The following is a 15,934-nucleotide window of genomic DNA, read 5'->3' on the forward strand; positions in this document are numbered from 1 at the left end:
AGGAGAATTACAGTGGATCAAGGCATTCTGGGAGTATGGAGTTGATGTGCCTCATGACCAACCTCTCGAAGCAGCATATAATGAGAGATGTCAAGGCCACAGGACAGTAGTCGTTGAGGCACATTGCCTGGTTCTTTGGCAGAACGATATAGATTCTTGATAAGCAAGGTGAAAGGTTATTAAGGTAGGTGGGAGTGTGGAGTTGAGGTTACAATCAGATTCAACTATGGTCTTACTGAGTGACAGAACCGGCATAAAGGGGCAAGTGGCCAATTCCTGCTCCTAATTCTACGTTCAACATATATGCTCATTTGTTTCCTTAAAGCTGGACTGTAACTGAATTTAATATGGCCGACTTCATGTCTGGCCTTTGAGAGTTCATTTGAAATGTTATTTGTCATGGGAGAGGCCGGGATTTTGGCCTGGATTTCCTGCCCCCCCCGCACCCCAGCGTGGCATGTTTTGCAGTGGCAGAGGCAGCCTGCCATGGGCCGGTGGTGGGATTTTCTGGTCCCGCCACTATCAACGGGTTTTCCCATTATTTGCTATTTGCACCCTCCATTGTTGGAGAACCTGTAGTTGGGGGGGGGGGAGCGCTGGTGGGACCAAGAGATCCCGGCAGAGGGAACGCTCTGTCTTTTCAGCTGGAGTCTGTGCAATAATCAAAGTGGCAAATGTTACAGATTCTAAATTTAAAGGAAACAAATCAGGTGATATTTTGCTCTTACCAGCCCGTTTTATGTTTTTTTTTTAACTTAAAGATTTTACATTTTATTATAATGTATTATAATAAGATATTTCCGATTGAGAAATAGTGGGACTGCACACGAGTGAAACGAGCTGATTATTGCATTGCACATTGAAAACAATGTATGAAAATATTGGACAAGAGCATCAGTGTGTCTCAGAATGCCCAAATGTTAGACAGCTTAAAGAAAAATATTACGCTATGAAATCTGAATTGATGAGATCTGTTTTCTTTTAAATCTTACAATAATGAAATGTTTTCTTCTATTTTGAGCAAGAATTAAATATTTCAAGCAGCCTGTCACAACCAGATTGGTATTGTGAAAGTGGCCCATATATTTTGATGATTTCAATAATAGGTAGTTGCTCAAGCCACTCTGTAGACTTGAGAACATTGGTAACTGGGAACAGAACTGTCATTTTCAAACTATTTTGTGATGGTTTCCATGATAACACAGCTGTTATTTATTTGGTTCATTGGTTCCCACTTCTAGGCAAACAGTCGACTTACTAGAAAGCAACACTCATGATCAACCAATCAGCTGGTTCAAAAGGGACTGAAATTTTAAAAGAATATGTCGAGTACTGAGGGGATTCCGGGGTGAGGGGGTAAAGAAACATTTGTTAACATAATTAAAAACGGCCGTAAGGAGAGTCACGTGTAGGAGTGCAAGAGCTGTTGCATTTTCGTGAGCTCCGACTCTGCTCATCTTGTGTTCCTTCATTTTATCCTGGTGTGCATTTTATATTTGCTTTTTCTTCGGTTCCTGATTTTTTTTTTGTTGCAAATGGGAGCAGTGATACATCTTGTTTGTACGTGGCGGTCGGAGTGGACTGGGGTGGCGCCAGCTTGCAATGGCGCAGTTGCTGCTGAGCGGGCTCTCATCATGGTGGTGCTGTGAGCATCCCAATGTTGGCTGCCATTGAAAATGATGCCTTGGTTGAGGATTTTGGCTCTGCGGTACAGGTTGTTAGCAATCACTCTGAAGAATTGCGGGATACCTTTAGGTGAATGATGGAGGCACAGGAGAGAGTTCTTGTACTCAGCAGAGCACCTTCTTGTTTAGCTCAGTGGGCTAGACAGCTGGTTTGTGATGCAGAACAAGGCCAGCAGCATGGGTTCAATTCCCGTACCAGCTTACCCGAACAGGCGTCGAATGTGGTGACTAGGGGCTTTTTACAGTGACTTCATACTTGTGACAATAAAAGGTTATTATTATTGTTATTATTAGAAGTATAATATAGGGTGGCACAGTGACACAGTGGTTAGCACTGCTGCCTCACAGCGCTAGGGTTCAATTCCGAACTTGGTGACTGAGTGGAGTTTGCATATTCTCCCCATGTCTGCATGGGTTTCCTCCCACAGTCCATAGATATGCAGATTAGGTGGATTGGCCATGCTAAATTGCACCTTAGTGTCTAAAGATGTGGAGGCTGGTTAAGGAATTATTGGGATAGGACAGGGCAGTGGACTTGGATGCAGTGTTCTTTTAGAGTATCGGTGCAGACATGATGGGCCAAATGGCTTCCTCTGCACTGTAGGGATTCTGTGATTGCGTTGTGAGTTGTGTCTGTAACTCTGCTTAGAACTGGGGTTTCTGCACATTTTATTTTGTTTTTCCAAGGGTCCATGCTTGGCTCCTCCATGGAGGCAGATGGGTTTGGCAGCTGAAAAGAGGAAGCTGTGCTGAGTCGTTGGCGATTCTGGTGCTGCAACAGTCGAGAGAGATGGAAGTTGGTGTGCATCCGACCATGGCGCAGAAAACCTTCCTGATTTCTTGTGGTGATTGTGGGCTGACCCTGCATGGGAGGATATGCACCATTTACCTTGTGTCTCCTGGCCTCACTCATCCTGTTCCTCCCTCAGTCTCTGGTGGGGCTATATAGGTACCTAGTTATGTCTATTGATTATATTGAGCCAATTGTGATGAAAAAACAGGGTCTGGGATCGCACAGTGGGCTAAACAGCTGGTTTGTAATGCAGAACAAGGCAGCAGCGCGGGTTCAATTCCCTTAGCGGCCTCCCTGAACAGGCGCCGGGATGTGGCTTTTCACAGTAACTTCATTGAAGCCTACTTGTGACAATAAGCGATTATTCTTATTATCCTGCCTTTCTCTGCACTCATGAATGCTGAGCCGTTTTTTTCTCTCGCTTATGGCAATGTATTATTTTGTTGCGTTATTCTCTAAAATGTAAAACCTTAAACATACTTATTTTAAAACCCATCGATAATACCAGTTACAATGTCCATTTTAACAAAGAAGAAACAAAAGCGGGGCATTTATATCCTGGAGCTTCTCTGAATATAAACTCTTTTGTGACAAAGGCACCTTTGCTAGTAAATGGTGCTGACATTTGGGTTTCATCTGGCATATTTAGAATATGCTAACTAGCTAGGAAATTTCTATATCTGTGTACAAAATTCTCCTGCAGCATGTGAGAGATACATCTGGTTATCAGTGGAGGTCAAATCACATAAGGCAGCTTCCCGTCTTTGTGAAATGGGATACTTTCACAGTGTTTGATACTGGAATGTGGTAAAGTGTCACAGTTGTGGGCAAAGTTACAGCTCATGAAATAAACGGGACAGTAGCAACATTTGGATACAAAATTGGCTTAGTGACAGGACACAGACTAGTGAGAGAGAGAGAGAGAGAACAGTGCCACGTGGAACACAATCAATTCCACCGAGAAACGGTGCTGGATTCGCCAGGCCCGAGATTGACACTCACACCATCCCAGCTGCCAGGGGGGCCCGAAGATTCACTGATGCCGACCTGCAGACCCTCCTGGATGCGGTGGAGGAGAGGTGGTTGACTCTCTACCCCGGCCCGGGAAGGAGGCTGATAGCTGCTGCCGTTTGCCTTGCCTGGGCGCAGGTGAGCGGCACTAGCAACACTGTCCGGATCGGTCAGCAGGGCCGGATAAAAACTGCGCGACCTCCTCAGGGCAGCCAGGGTGAGTAGGCAGCACTGTGCCCCTGGCACTAACACTCGCCCCCCCCCCCCCCCCCCCCCCCATGCCCCCACCTGGAGGGCGGCCAATTCCCCACCCTGCACCACATGCCGGCACCCGGACCAGCCGCCATGGCCACTGAAGCCAACAGCTTTAACAACGCACTGGTGGCGTCCACGGTGGAGGCAATATGGGCGAGGATTTTGGCTATGGATCAGTATGTCCAAGGCCTGGGGCATTCTGTGCAGGCGCTGGTTGAGGCCCAGGACAGGGTTGCCGGCTCACAGGCAGCCATGTGCCAGAGCCGCTAGCAGCGGGGCTCCTGAGCGTGGCCCAGTCACAGCAGGCCATTGCTTGGAACGTCGGCAGCATTGCCCAGGCGCTGGCCGGCGTGGCACAGACACAGAGGGAGGTGGCCCAGTCCCAGAGGGCGATGGCACAGTCACTGGCTGATGAGACACAGACCCAGAAGGTAATGGCACAGTCAATGGGTGATGTGGCGCAATCCCAGATGGAGATGGTCCACTCCCTGAGCTCCATGGCCATGAGCTGGATCACCTCAGAAAATGGCCGCCAGCGGGAATCTAGGTGGCAGGATGGGAATCACAGCAGGCCACCTCCACTCCTGATGTACCTTCTGATGACCCACATAGACGTAGCATTAGTGTCTATACGGCCAGAAGGTTAGACACCAATGATGTTGCCACGGGTGCAGGGCACAGTTGTCACGTTAAACACCAGTTAACACTGTTATGACCTGCCTCAGTGTTCTATCAGATGGGTGTGAGGGGCGAGCTGGTCTGGGCTGGCCACTGAGAGGGTGTGGGGGGGATGGGTGGATGTTGTGGATGGCCTGGGCTCCCCACCCTCCCCCCGGCCATCCCCACCACTGTCCCTCCAGGGATCCAATGGCACTGTGTGATGGAATGACCAGCTCACATGCAGGGATCACTCAGGTGGTCGGTGGAAAGTGCTACCATGGGCAGGAGTCAGAGGTTGTCATATGATGTGAGCCAAGACGGCAGTGGACAACCCTTGTCACCCAGGAACATGCCCGCCTGGCAGAGTCTCAAATGACAGGCGCTGCCAGCACACATGAGGCCTCCGGCGGCACCTCCTTGGCCTGTTGGGCAGCCGGTTACATGATGGCTGCTGTGTTATGTACTCTGGGATAACACAGGCTGCAACTGGATGCAGCTTTAACCATAAGATACTCCAGACCTTCAAGTTAGTTCAATCTGATTTATTGAACCAGTAGCACAGTTCTCTGTGAGTTCGACTCTCTGCTAACCTAAGTGTGGTTACTCTGTCTGACTGAACCAGACTAGCTCTTAGCCACGTGCTGGAGGTGTGATACTGTACAAACACCCTGACTCACTCTGACTTACTCTGTAGATGTTCATCAGTGGAAGGAGGTGGAGTGTGAGTGCCTCGTGCCTTTTATAGTGAGATACCACCCCTGAGTGTCCTGCCTGCTCATTGGTGATGTCCTGTTCTCTGTGTTCATTAGCTGCCTGTCTGTATGTCATTGTCTGCATATCATGACATCTCCCCTTTTGTTGGCACATGGGAACATACTTACATGTGGTGGCATATATTAACATATTTACAAGCGGTGGCATATGTGAACGTATTTACATGTGAAGACAGCTGTCTAATGTGAGGAAACAGAACATAGCAAACAAAACAAATGTTCATAAGTCCAGTCTCTGGGGCTTGCGTCTGATCCTTGTCGACCACCGGTGAGGTGGTGGTGGGGACGACGGTGCCTTGACAGGCGGGATGGAAGCCTGACTGGTGGCCTCGTAGTTCGAGGTATCAGGAGGTGGCAAAACAATGGACAGAAACGGAAAAGAAAGCGGTTGCGGGCAGGCAATTTTGCACAGTGCCCATCTGTTTCGTCGCACAACAGAACCATCAGCCATACGTACTACATAAGAGCGGGGCGCAGCCTGTCGAACAATGACAGCTGGAGCAGACCAGCCAACGTCCGTTATCTTAATCCTGACAGTGTCTGACGGGGATAACACGGGCAAATCGGTGGCATGAGCATCATTGCCCTGCTTTTGCTGGTTTCGGAGCTGCTGCACCTTCTACAGCACCGGGAGGTGATCCGGGTTGGGCAAGTGTATGGCTAGAAGTGTCATTCGCAGGTCCCTGTTCATCAGGAGTTGAGTCGGCGACATGCCAGTGGACAGTGGGGTCGCCCTATACGCAAGCAGCGTGAGGTAGATGTCAGAAGCAGTATCCGCGGCCTTGAAGATGAGCTGTTTCACAATGTGCACCCCTTTTCAACCTTCCCATTGGACTGCGGATAGTGTGGGCTGGAAGTGACATGTTTGAAATGGTATGACTTGGCAAACATAGACCACTCGTGCTGCTGAAGCACGGGACATTGTCACTCATGACAGTGAGTGGGACACCATGCCTGGAGAACGTCTCCTTACAGGCCTTGATGACGGTCCGAGATGTGAGGTCTGAGAGCTTCATGACTTCAGGGTAATTGGAGAAATAGTCAACAATCAACACGTAGTCACGACCATTCACACGAAAGAGGTCGATGCTAACCTTGGACCACGGGGAGGTCTCGATTTCATGCTGCTGGAGCGTCTCCTTGCTCTGCGCTGGCTGGAAACGTTGACAGATCGCACAGTTAAGGACCATGTTCGAGATGTCCTGGCTAATACCGGGCCAGTAGACAGCCTGCCTGGCTCTGCGTCTGTACTTCTCGACGCCCAGGTGTCCCTCATGGATTTGGCGGAGCACCAAGCTCTGGAGACTGAGTGGAATGACAATCCGGTCCAGCTTGAGGAGGATACCATCAATCACCGTCAGGTCGTCCTTTGCATTGTAAAATTGAGGGCACTGCCCTTTCTGCCAGCCATTGGCGAGGTGGTGCATGACACGCTGCAAGAGGGGCTCTTTGGCTGTCTCCTCGCGGATACGAACCACCTTCTCATCAGACGGCAGGAGGGTGCTAGCACACAGCTGCACCTGTGATTCAATCTGCCGGATGAATTCCAGCGGTTCACTAGGCAATGTGATGGAGTGGGACAATGCATCAGCGATGATGAGCTCCTTGCCAGGCGTGTACACTAAGTCAAAGTCGTACCTTCTGAGTTTGAGGAGGATGCGCTGCAACCGAGGCGTCATGTCGGTCAGGCACTTGTGGATAATGTGGACCAGAGGCGTATGATCCGTCTCGACAGTGAATGTCGGCAGGCCATAGACATAGTCGTGAAACTTGAGATTGCCAGTGAGAAGATCCAGGCATTCCTTCTCTATTTGCACATACCTTGTTTCAGTGGGTGTCAAGGCCCTCGATGCGTAGGCTATCGGTGCCAGGATGAAGTGTCATCGCGTTGAAGCAGCACCGCACCAATGCCATCCTGGCTCACATCTGTCGAGAGCTTTGTCTCCCTGTCTGGGTCGAAAGATGCCAAGACGGGTGCAGTGGTGAGCTTGGCTTTCAGCTCCAACCACTCTGCCTGATGGGCTGCCTTCCACTCAAAGGCAGTGGACTTTTTGACCAGGTTTCATAGGGCCGTGGTGTGTGAGGCCAGGTTTGGGATGAACTTGCCCAGAAAATTGACCATGCCCAGGAAGCGCAACACCGCCTTCTTGTCTTCAGGGACCTTCATGGCTGCGATGGCCTTGACCTTGTCTGTGTCCGCACGCACACCCTGCTGAGAGATCTGGTCACCTCGGAACTTGAGTGTCGACATGCCAAAGCAACATTTGGCCCTGTTCGGCTTCAGGCCGTTGGCATGGACACGGCGGAATACCTGCTGGAGACGGGATACATGCTCTTCAGGGGTCGTGGACCATATGATGATGTCATCCATGTACACACGAACCCCTTCAATGCCCTCCATCATCTGCTCCATGATGCGATGGAAGATCTCCGATGCCGAGACAATGCCAAACGGCATGCTATTATAGCAGTATCTGCCAAATGGTGTATTGTAGGTGCAGAGCCTTCTGCTGGTCTCATCCACCTGGATTTGCCAAAATCCATGTGACGCATCTAACTTGGTGAAAAAACGTGCGTGTGCCATCTCACTGGTGAGTTCCTCCCGCTTCGGGATGGGGTAGTGTTCACGCATTATATGCTTATTGAGATCCTTGGGATCAATGCAGATGCGCAGGTCTCCCGAAGGCTTTCTAACACATACTATCGAGCTGACCCAGTCAGTCGGTTCGGTTACCTTGGAAATGATGCCCTGTTGCGGAAGATCTTTGAGCTGTGCCTTCAGGCGCTCCCTCAGTGGAGCCGGGACTCGGCGTGATGCATGGACCACTGGCTTGGCATCAGGACGTAGCAGAATCTTGTATCGAAATGGCAGCGTGCCCATCCCGTCGAACACATCCGGATACTGAGCGAGGATGTCGTCAATGCCGGCCTGAAGATCCACATTGGAGGATGTTGTTGTGTAAACCCGCTGCACGAGGTTCAGCTGCTTGCAGGCATGTGCACCAAGTAGGGATGCCCTGTCTGGCTTGACAATTTCAAAACGTAACCGTGCATGGGTGCTCCGCTCAGAGACGAGTAGATGGCAGGATCCCAGTGCCGTGATGGCATTTCCGTTGTAGTCCAGGAGCTTGCAGGCTGCTGGAAAGACCTTGGGGGGCTTCTTGATGCGTTTGAAATCTGCCTGTGAGAGGAGGTTGGCAGAAGCACCTGTGTCCAGCTTAAACTGGATGGAGCAGTGGTTGACCTACATCACCGCACGCCATTTGTCCGCAGAATCCACAGCGAGGATGGATTGAATTTGTGATGAGTTGGATGCGGCATATTTATATTTGGTAATGATGCCCACACAGTAGGCGGAGTCCAGGCATTCTTCCTCGGGATCCATTGTGCTGCCAGAATCAGAATCCTGTAATCGTTGTTGCACACTCTGAACGCGCCGTCGTCGGAATTGGGAGCGCTGGCCCCTGACTGGTGGTGCAGACCTGCACAAGGCTGCATAGTGTCCAGGCTTCCCGCAGTTTAAACATCGCCTGCCTCTTGCAGGGCAGTGTTTCTTTAAGTGGGCGTTGCCGCAGTTCGAGCACGTCATGACGTCGGCGTACTGACGTTCCGCGCGTCAACGCACATTTTCAGTGTGGGTGTTGGATGCTTCGCTACTCTGTTCGCATCGCGCATGCGTGGGGCCCCGGGAAAAGTGATCAAAATGGCCGCTTTCATCAATGCTGACGTGCTGCATCCGGGAGATGGCTTGCACACTCTCTGCCTCGTGGGAGGCAGGTTTCTCATTTTCAGCCGATTTGTACTGGGCATAGCGATTTTTGGTGTGCTCATGCACTGTGCATGTTTCAATTGCGACTGGCATGGTCATATGCTTGATTTTCAGTTGCTGCTCTCTCAGAGGATCAGAGTGAACTCCAAAAACGATTTGGTCTCTGATCATGGAGTCAGCAATATCACCAAAGTTGCAGGACAGCGCTAGCAGGCGGAGGTTAGTTAAGAAGGAGTTGAAAGATTCATCTTTACCTTGTAGACGCTGTTTGAATATGTAGCGCTTGAAGATTTCATTGGTGTCCACTACACAGTGACTGTTAAACTTGTCCAGGATGGTCTGAAACTTTATCTTGTCCTGGTCTTCGGTGAAGTGAAAAGAGTTGAAGAGTTTGATGGCTTGATCACCCGCTGTTGAGAGGAGAAGCGCGGTCTTCCTTGCATCAGACGCACCCACGAGGTCTGAAGCTTCGATGTACAGCAAAAACCTTTGCTTGAATGTCCGCCAGTTGGCACTGAGATTGCCGAAGGTCCTGAGCTGGTGAGGAGCCTGAATCTTTTCCATGGTGCCGGGATACATTTGCTGGTCGTCACAGACTGAGGTAAACCACCTCGATTAAGCAGTCTCCTGGTAGCATGTCGTGTAATGTACTCTGGGATAACACAGGCTGCAACTGGATGCAGCTTTAACCAAAAGTTACTCCAGACCTTGAAGTTAGTACAATCTGATTTATTGAACCAGTGGCACAGTTAGCACAGTTCTCCATGAACATAGAACATAGAACATAGAACAATACAGCGCAGTACAGGCCCTTCGGCCCACGATGTTGCACCGAAACAAAAGCCATCCAACCTACACTATGCCATTATCATCCATATGTTTATCCAATAAACTTTTAAATGCCCTCAATGTTGGCGAGTTCACCACTGTAGCAGGTAGGGCATTCCACGGCCTCACTACTCTTTGCGTAAAGAACCTACCTCTGACCTCTGTCCTATATCTATTACCCCTCAGTTTAAAGTTATGTCCCCTCGTGCCAGCCATTTCCATCCGCGGGAGAAGGCTCTCACTGTCCACCCTATCCAACCCCCTGATCATTTTGTATGCCTCTATTAAGTCTCCTCTTAACCTTCTTCTCTCCAACGAAAACAACCTCAAGTCCATCAGCCTTTCCTCATAAGATTTTCCCTCCATACCAGGCAACATCCTGGTAAATCTCCTCTGCACCCGCTCCAAAGCCTCCACGTCCTTCCTATAATGCGGTGACCAGAACTGTACGCAATACTCCAAATGCGGCCGTACCAGAGTTCTGTACAGCTGCAACATGACCTCCCGACTCCGGAACTCAATCCCTCTACCAATAAAGGCCAACACTCCATAGGCCTTCTTCACAACCCTATCAACCTGGGTGGCAACTTTCAGGGATCTATGTACATGGACACCTAGATCCCTCTGCTCATCCACACTTTCAAGAACTTTACCATTAGCCAAATATGCCGCATTCCTGTTATTCCTTCCAAAGTGAATCACCTCACACTTCTCTACATTAAACTCCATTTGCCACCTCTCGGCCCAGCGCTGCAGCTTATCTATATCCCTCTGTAACCCGCTACATCCTTCCACACTATCGACAACACCACCGACTTTAGTATCGTCTGCAAATTTACTCCATGAGTTCGACTCTCTGCTAACTTAAGTGTGGTTACTCTGTCTGACTGAACCAGACTAGCTCTTAGCCACGTGCTGGAGGTGTGATACTGTAAATACACCCTGACTCACTCTGTAGATGTCCATCAGTGGAAAGAGGCGGAATGTGAGTGCCTCGTGCCTTTTATAGTGAGATACCACCCCTGAGTGTCCTGCGTGCTCATTGGTCATGTCCTGTTCTCTGTGTTCATTAACTGCCTGTCTGTATATTATTATCTGCATGTCTGCATATCATAACAGTGGCCCTGGTTGGCACTGTGGGCTCTGCCCCTACATGTCTCTCCCCAGCCCCCCCCCCATCTCCGTACTATGGGCCCCTTTGTTGCCCAGCACCATGGGGAATCTGGCCTTGGCGCCCGTTCCTTTTACCAGGGGTATCCTCGGATTGTGCTGTCCTTGCCAGTGGTGTGCTCCACAGCCTCCACCAAGTGCCCCCAGCAGGGGCTACAGTGGCCATTGCCCTTGAGTGGGCCGCATGTTGTCCCGTGGGTGGAATATAGCGGAGGTTGCGGTGTCGTGGTGGGGAAGGTGTGGGGGCACCCATATGGCCAGTGTCACTCTGCAGAACCAGGGGCCAAGGTGGGTGGTAAGTGGGGCGGCACCATCAGGAGAGTTGTGCAGTGGTGTACACTTGTATGAGAAACATTAAAACACCCTCATCACAACCAGTATAATGCCTCTGGCTGGCTCTTTGCTCCGTGAATTTCACCTCGGGTGACTGTCTGTGTGGAGTTTGCACTTCCTTCCCGTGTCTGCGTGCGTTTCCTCCGGGTGCTCCGGTTTCCTCCCAAAGTCCAAAGATGTGCAGGTTAGGTAGATTGGCCATGATAAATTGCCCCTTAGTGTCCAAAAGGTTAGGTCAGGTTACTGGGTTACAAGGATTGGGCTTGGGTAGGGTGCACTTTCCAAGGGCTGGTGCAGACTCGAAGGACTGAATGGTCTCCTTCTGCACTGTAAATTCTATGATTTTATGTTCGGATATTGGCTGCTGCGTCTGTGGTGTTGCCTCATGCAGTGTTCAGGCACAGTGTCCACGCCTCAAGCTGTGATTGAGATATGAGACAATGAGCCCCACATGCTACATGGCCGCCTACCCACGGGGATCCAATTGGGGTGTGTGAAGTGCTCACTTAACCACGTTTGCCAATTTCCTATTAGCAATATCCTTCAGCATTGTGGCCAGAGGCCTCCACAGTCAGTGGGAGTTGCAGGTGGCCAGTGAACTCATGGTCCAGGGGTTGGCATGGAGCACCCCCCGTATGGTTGCCTCCCCCAGTCCCGTTCCACCACCGGCCCCGATACCCCCAGCTCTCAATGGCAGCCCTCAACCAGGGCTGCATCCCCTGCTTGCCTCCCCCCACCCCTCTCCTAGCACAGGTGCAGCATGCTCAGTGCCCCGGGTTCATTACCTGTGAGAGAAAATGGCTACTTACATCCTAGGGTCCCCACAGCAGCCCTGTGGCCAGGTTCACATGTTTAAAAAGTAATGTTAATCGGCGCCAGCGTGACCACTTGCTGGGGAGGCTGCTGGACCATGGGAAGTCGTTGGATATGGGGTGGTTTCCGTTGACTGGAGGTGCCAACCTCTATTTAGGCCAAACGCCCGATTCTCTGCCCCACCGCGGTTCGCATTTACAGTGTCGCGAGGCGGAGTTTCTACAAGCATTTAAAAAGGAAAAAACATAACTAAAGTGAGTGTTGGTAAATGAGGCAATGGCAGAAGATTTGAATCGATATTTTGTGCCGGTCTTGACTGTGTAATACTCTAATAACATCCCAGAAATATTTGTAAATCAAGGAGTGAAAATGAGGGAGAAACCTAAAGGAATTATAATCATCAAGGAAAGATCACTTCTTGGCCTTTTGGCTAAGATCAAGTGTGAGTTCAGGTGTAATGCCTGTTCTCGTCAGTTTGGATCTGGTATGTCTCCCGTATGGGGACCATCATTTGGATTCAATTTGAATTTGAATTGGTTTTTGGAACAAGAAAGGCGATGGATTAGGGTTTTGCCTCTGTCCACTCTGCACTTTGGCTTTGTAAGTCTGAGAAAGGAATTGTTGTGTTATGTAATTTGGAATAACACAAGCTGCCGCTTGATGCAGTTTTGAGTAAAAGATGCTCCAGACTTTGAAGTGAGTTCAATGTGTGTTATTGAACTATTAGCACAGTTCTCAATGAGTTCGACTCTTTGCTAATCTAAATGTAGTAACTCAGTCTAACTGAACCAGTCTTGCTCTAAGCCACGTGCTGTGGTGTGATGCTGAGGATACACCCTGTCTCACTCAGTAGATGTTGGTCTGTGGAACGAGGCGGGGTGTGAGTGCCTCATCCCTTTTATAGTGAAATACCACCCCTGAGTGTCCTGACTGCTCATTGGTCGTGTCCTATTAGCTGCATGTTTGCACATCATGATAGAAATAACTTTTTTTTAAAAAAATCATCAGAGCTGGCAAGTTGGATACAGAACTGGCTCAGTTATAGAAGACAGAGGATAGCATTGGAAAGGTGCGTTTCTGATTGGAGGGCTGTGACCCTTAAGAGGATTGATAGGCAGAAGGATTTGGATGTGCTGGTACACAGGCCACTGAAAGTAGCGACGAAGGTGGAGAAGGTGGTCAAGAAGGCATACGTCATGTTTGCATTCATCGGCCGGGGCATTGAGTATAAGAATTGGCAAGTCATGTTACAGCTTTATAGAACCTTAGTTAGGCAGCACTTCGAATATAGTGTTCAATTCTGGTCGCCACACTACCAGAAGGATGTGGAGGCTTTGGAGAGAGTACAGAAAAGATTTACCAGGATGTTGCCTGGTATGGAGGACATTAGCTATGAGGAGAGGTTTGAGAAACTTGATTTGTTCTCACTGGAACGACGGAGGTTGAGGGGCGACCTGATAGAAATCTACAAGATTATGAGGGGCATGGACAGAGTGGATTGTCAGAAGCTTTTTCCCAGGGTGGAACAGTCAAATTCTAGGGGGTATAGGTTTAAGGTGCAAGGGAAAGGTTTAAAGGAGATGTTCGAGGCAAGTCTTTTACACAGAGAGTGTTGGGAGCCTGGAACCGCTGCCAGGGGAGGTGGTGGAAGCAGGTACGATAGTGACTTTTAAGGTGTGTCTTGACAAATACATGAATAGGATGGGAATAAGGATGTGGTTCCCGGAAGAGTAGGGTTTTTTAGTTCAGACGGGCCGCATGGTCGGTGCAGGCTGGGAGGGCCACAGGGCCTGTTCCTGTGCTGCAATTTCTTTGTTCTTGGAAAGGGTACTCAGAAAGCCATTAGAACTAAAGTCTCTAGAATCCCCTGGATCCAATGGCCTGCATCTGAGGGTCTTTTTATCATAGTTACTTCTCATCATAGCATTTACAGTGCAGAAGGAGGGCATTCGGCCCATCGAGTCTGCACCGGCTCTTGGAAAGAGCACCCTACCCAAGGTCAACACTTCCACCCTATCCCCATAACCCAGTAACCCCACCCAACACTAAGGGCAATTTTGGACACTAAGGGCAATTTATCATGGCCAATCCACCTAACCTGCACATCTTTGGACTGTGGGAGGAAACCGGAGCACCTGGAGGAAACCCACACACACACGGGGAGGATGTGCAGACTCCGCACAGACAGAGATCCAAGCCGGAATCGAACCTGGGACCCTGGAGCTGTGAAGCAATTGTGCTATCCACAATGCTACCGTGCTGCCGGTACCAAGCCCCGCAACATGGTCACCTTATTAGTAGATGCATAGGTTGTAATTTTCAAAAATTCCCTAGGTTCTGGAAATTAAGAGCGAAATTCCACCATGGTCACATCAGTGAGTTCAATGGTGTGTGGGGTGGGGTGTAAAATTTGGCAGGCGTGCAAAAATCCTGTCCCACCTGTGTGAATTTCTCGCAGTATCTTCCACTGGTGCCTGCCGTGGAGCACCAGGAAACCCATTAGAGGCTGGCAAGAAATGGATTTGCATCCCGCTAATGGGATGCAGTTTGAGGCCAGAATCTTCCTATTCTCCGTGATGCCAGCGGGAAAAGATGCTAGTGCAAAATAGATGAGGAATATCTTGGCATGCACATATCGGGGCTCACCTGAACTGTGCCTGGGGCTGCCTCCGGAATTTGGAATGGAGGCTGCCAGCGCCCTGGACCCGAGACCACCACAGCAGTGGTGGGCGAGCATCCACAGATGGATCTTGCAGATTCATTCTCATTGAGCAGGTCTGTCTTCCAGTCTCAGGAAATTCCTGGAGGTCCATCCTTTGGTCTCAGAGCTTCATTTTGGGGAGGTCCATCTTCATTCTTTGATAGTGAGTCAGTGATGTTGCACACTTTTTCAATATGGCATCCGGATAATGGGCTACGTGTCATCAGCCCTGCCCTGCCCAGGAATGCGAAGCTTAACACACAGTTGCATAATTAATGAGGTCCGGGCCGGAGGATCTGGCGTGTTTTCCCCTGACCTCTGCAATCGGAAACACTCTAGGCTAGATTCTCCGATCCTGTGGCTATGGCCGCAGGATCAGTCTGGTCTTACGACCAGAAAATCCCACCCAACCGTGTTCCTGGATGTTCAAAAGGCAATTGATAAATGGACATGTCAAAGGCCACGATACCAAAGAAGAATTTGTGGGTTTTGGGTTAACATATTAACATGGATGGAGCATTGGTTAGCTAACAGGAGCAGAGAGTGGGGATAAATAGATAATTTAAAAATTGGCAAGTTCTTACCAGTGGAGTGTCACATCTACATCAATGACTTGGATGAAGGGACTGAAGGTTGCTAATTTTGCTCATCAAATCATACAATCCTTGCAGTGTCGAAGGAGGTCATTCGGCCCATTGAGTTTGCACCGAACCATGTCCCACTCTATCCCCGCAACCCCATAATCTAACCTTCACATCCCTGGACACCAAGGGGCAATTTGGCATCACCAATCCACCTACCCCGTACATCTTTGGACTTTGGGAGGAAGCCGGAGCACCAAGAGGAAACCCACGCAGATACGTGAAGAACGTACAAACTCCACACAGACAATGACCCAAGGCCGGAATTGAACCTGGGTCCCTAGCGCTGTGAGACAGCAGTGCTAACCATTATGTTACTATGCCACTTCATGACACAAAGAAAGGTAGGAGGGCACATTGTGAAGAGGATATAAAAACTCTACAGAGGGATTTAGATAGGTTGAGTGAGTGGGCAAAAACTTTTGCAGATGAAGTATAATATGGGAAAATGTAAAACTGTCTAGTGATTTGAAGAATGAAAAAGCAGTATTGTTTTTAATGG

The sequence above is a fragment of the Scyliorhinus torazame genome, chromosome 1 (genome assembly GCF_047496885.1).
Source record: "Scyliorhinus torazame isolate Kashiwa2021f chromosome 1, sScyTor2.1, whole genome shotgun sequence".
Classification (NCBI taxonomy): domain Eukaryota; kingdom Metazoa; phylum Chordata; class Chondrichthyes; order Carcharhiniformes; family Scyliorhinidae; genus Scyliorhinus; species Scyliorhinus torazame.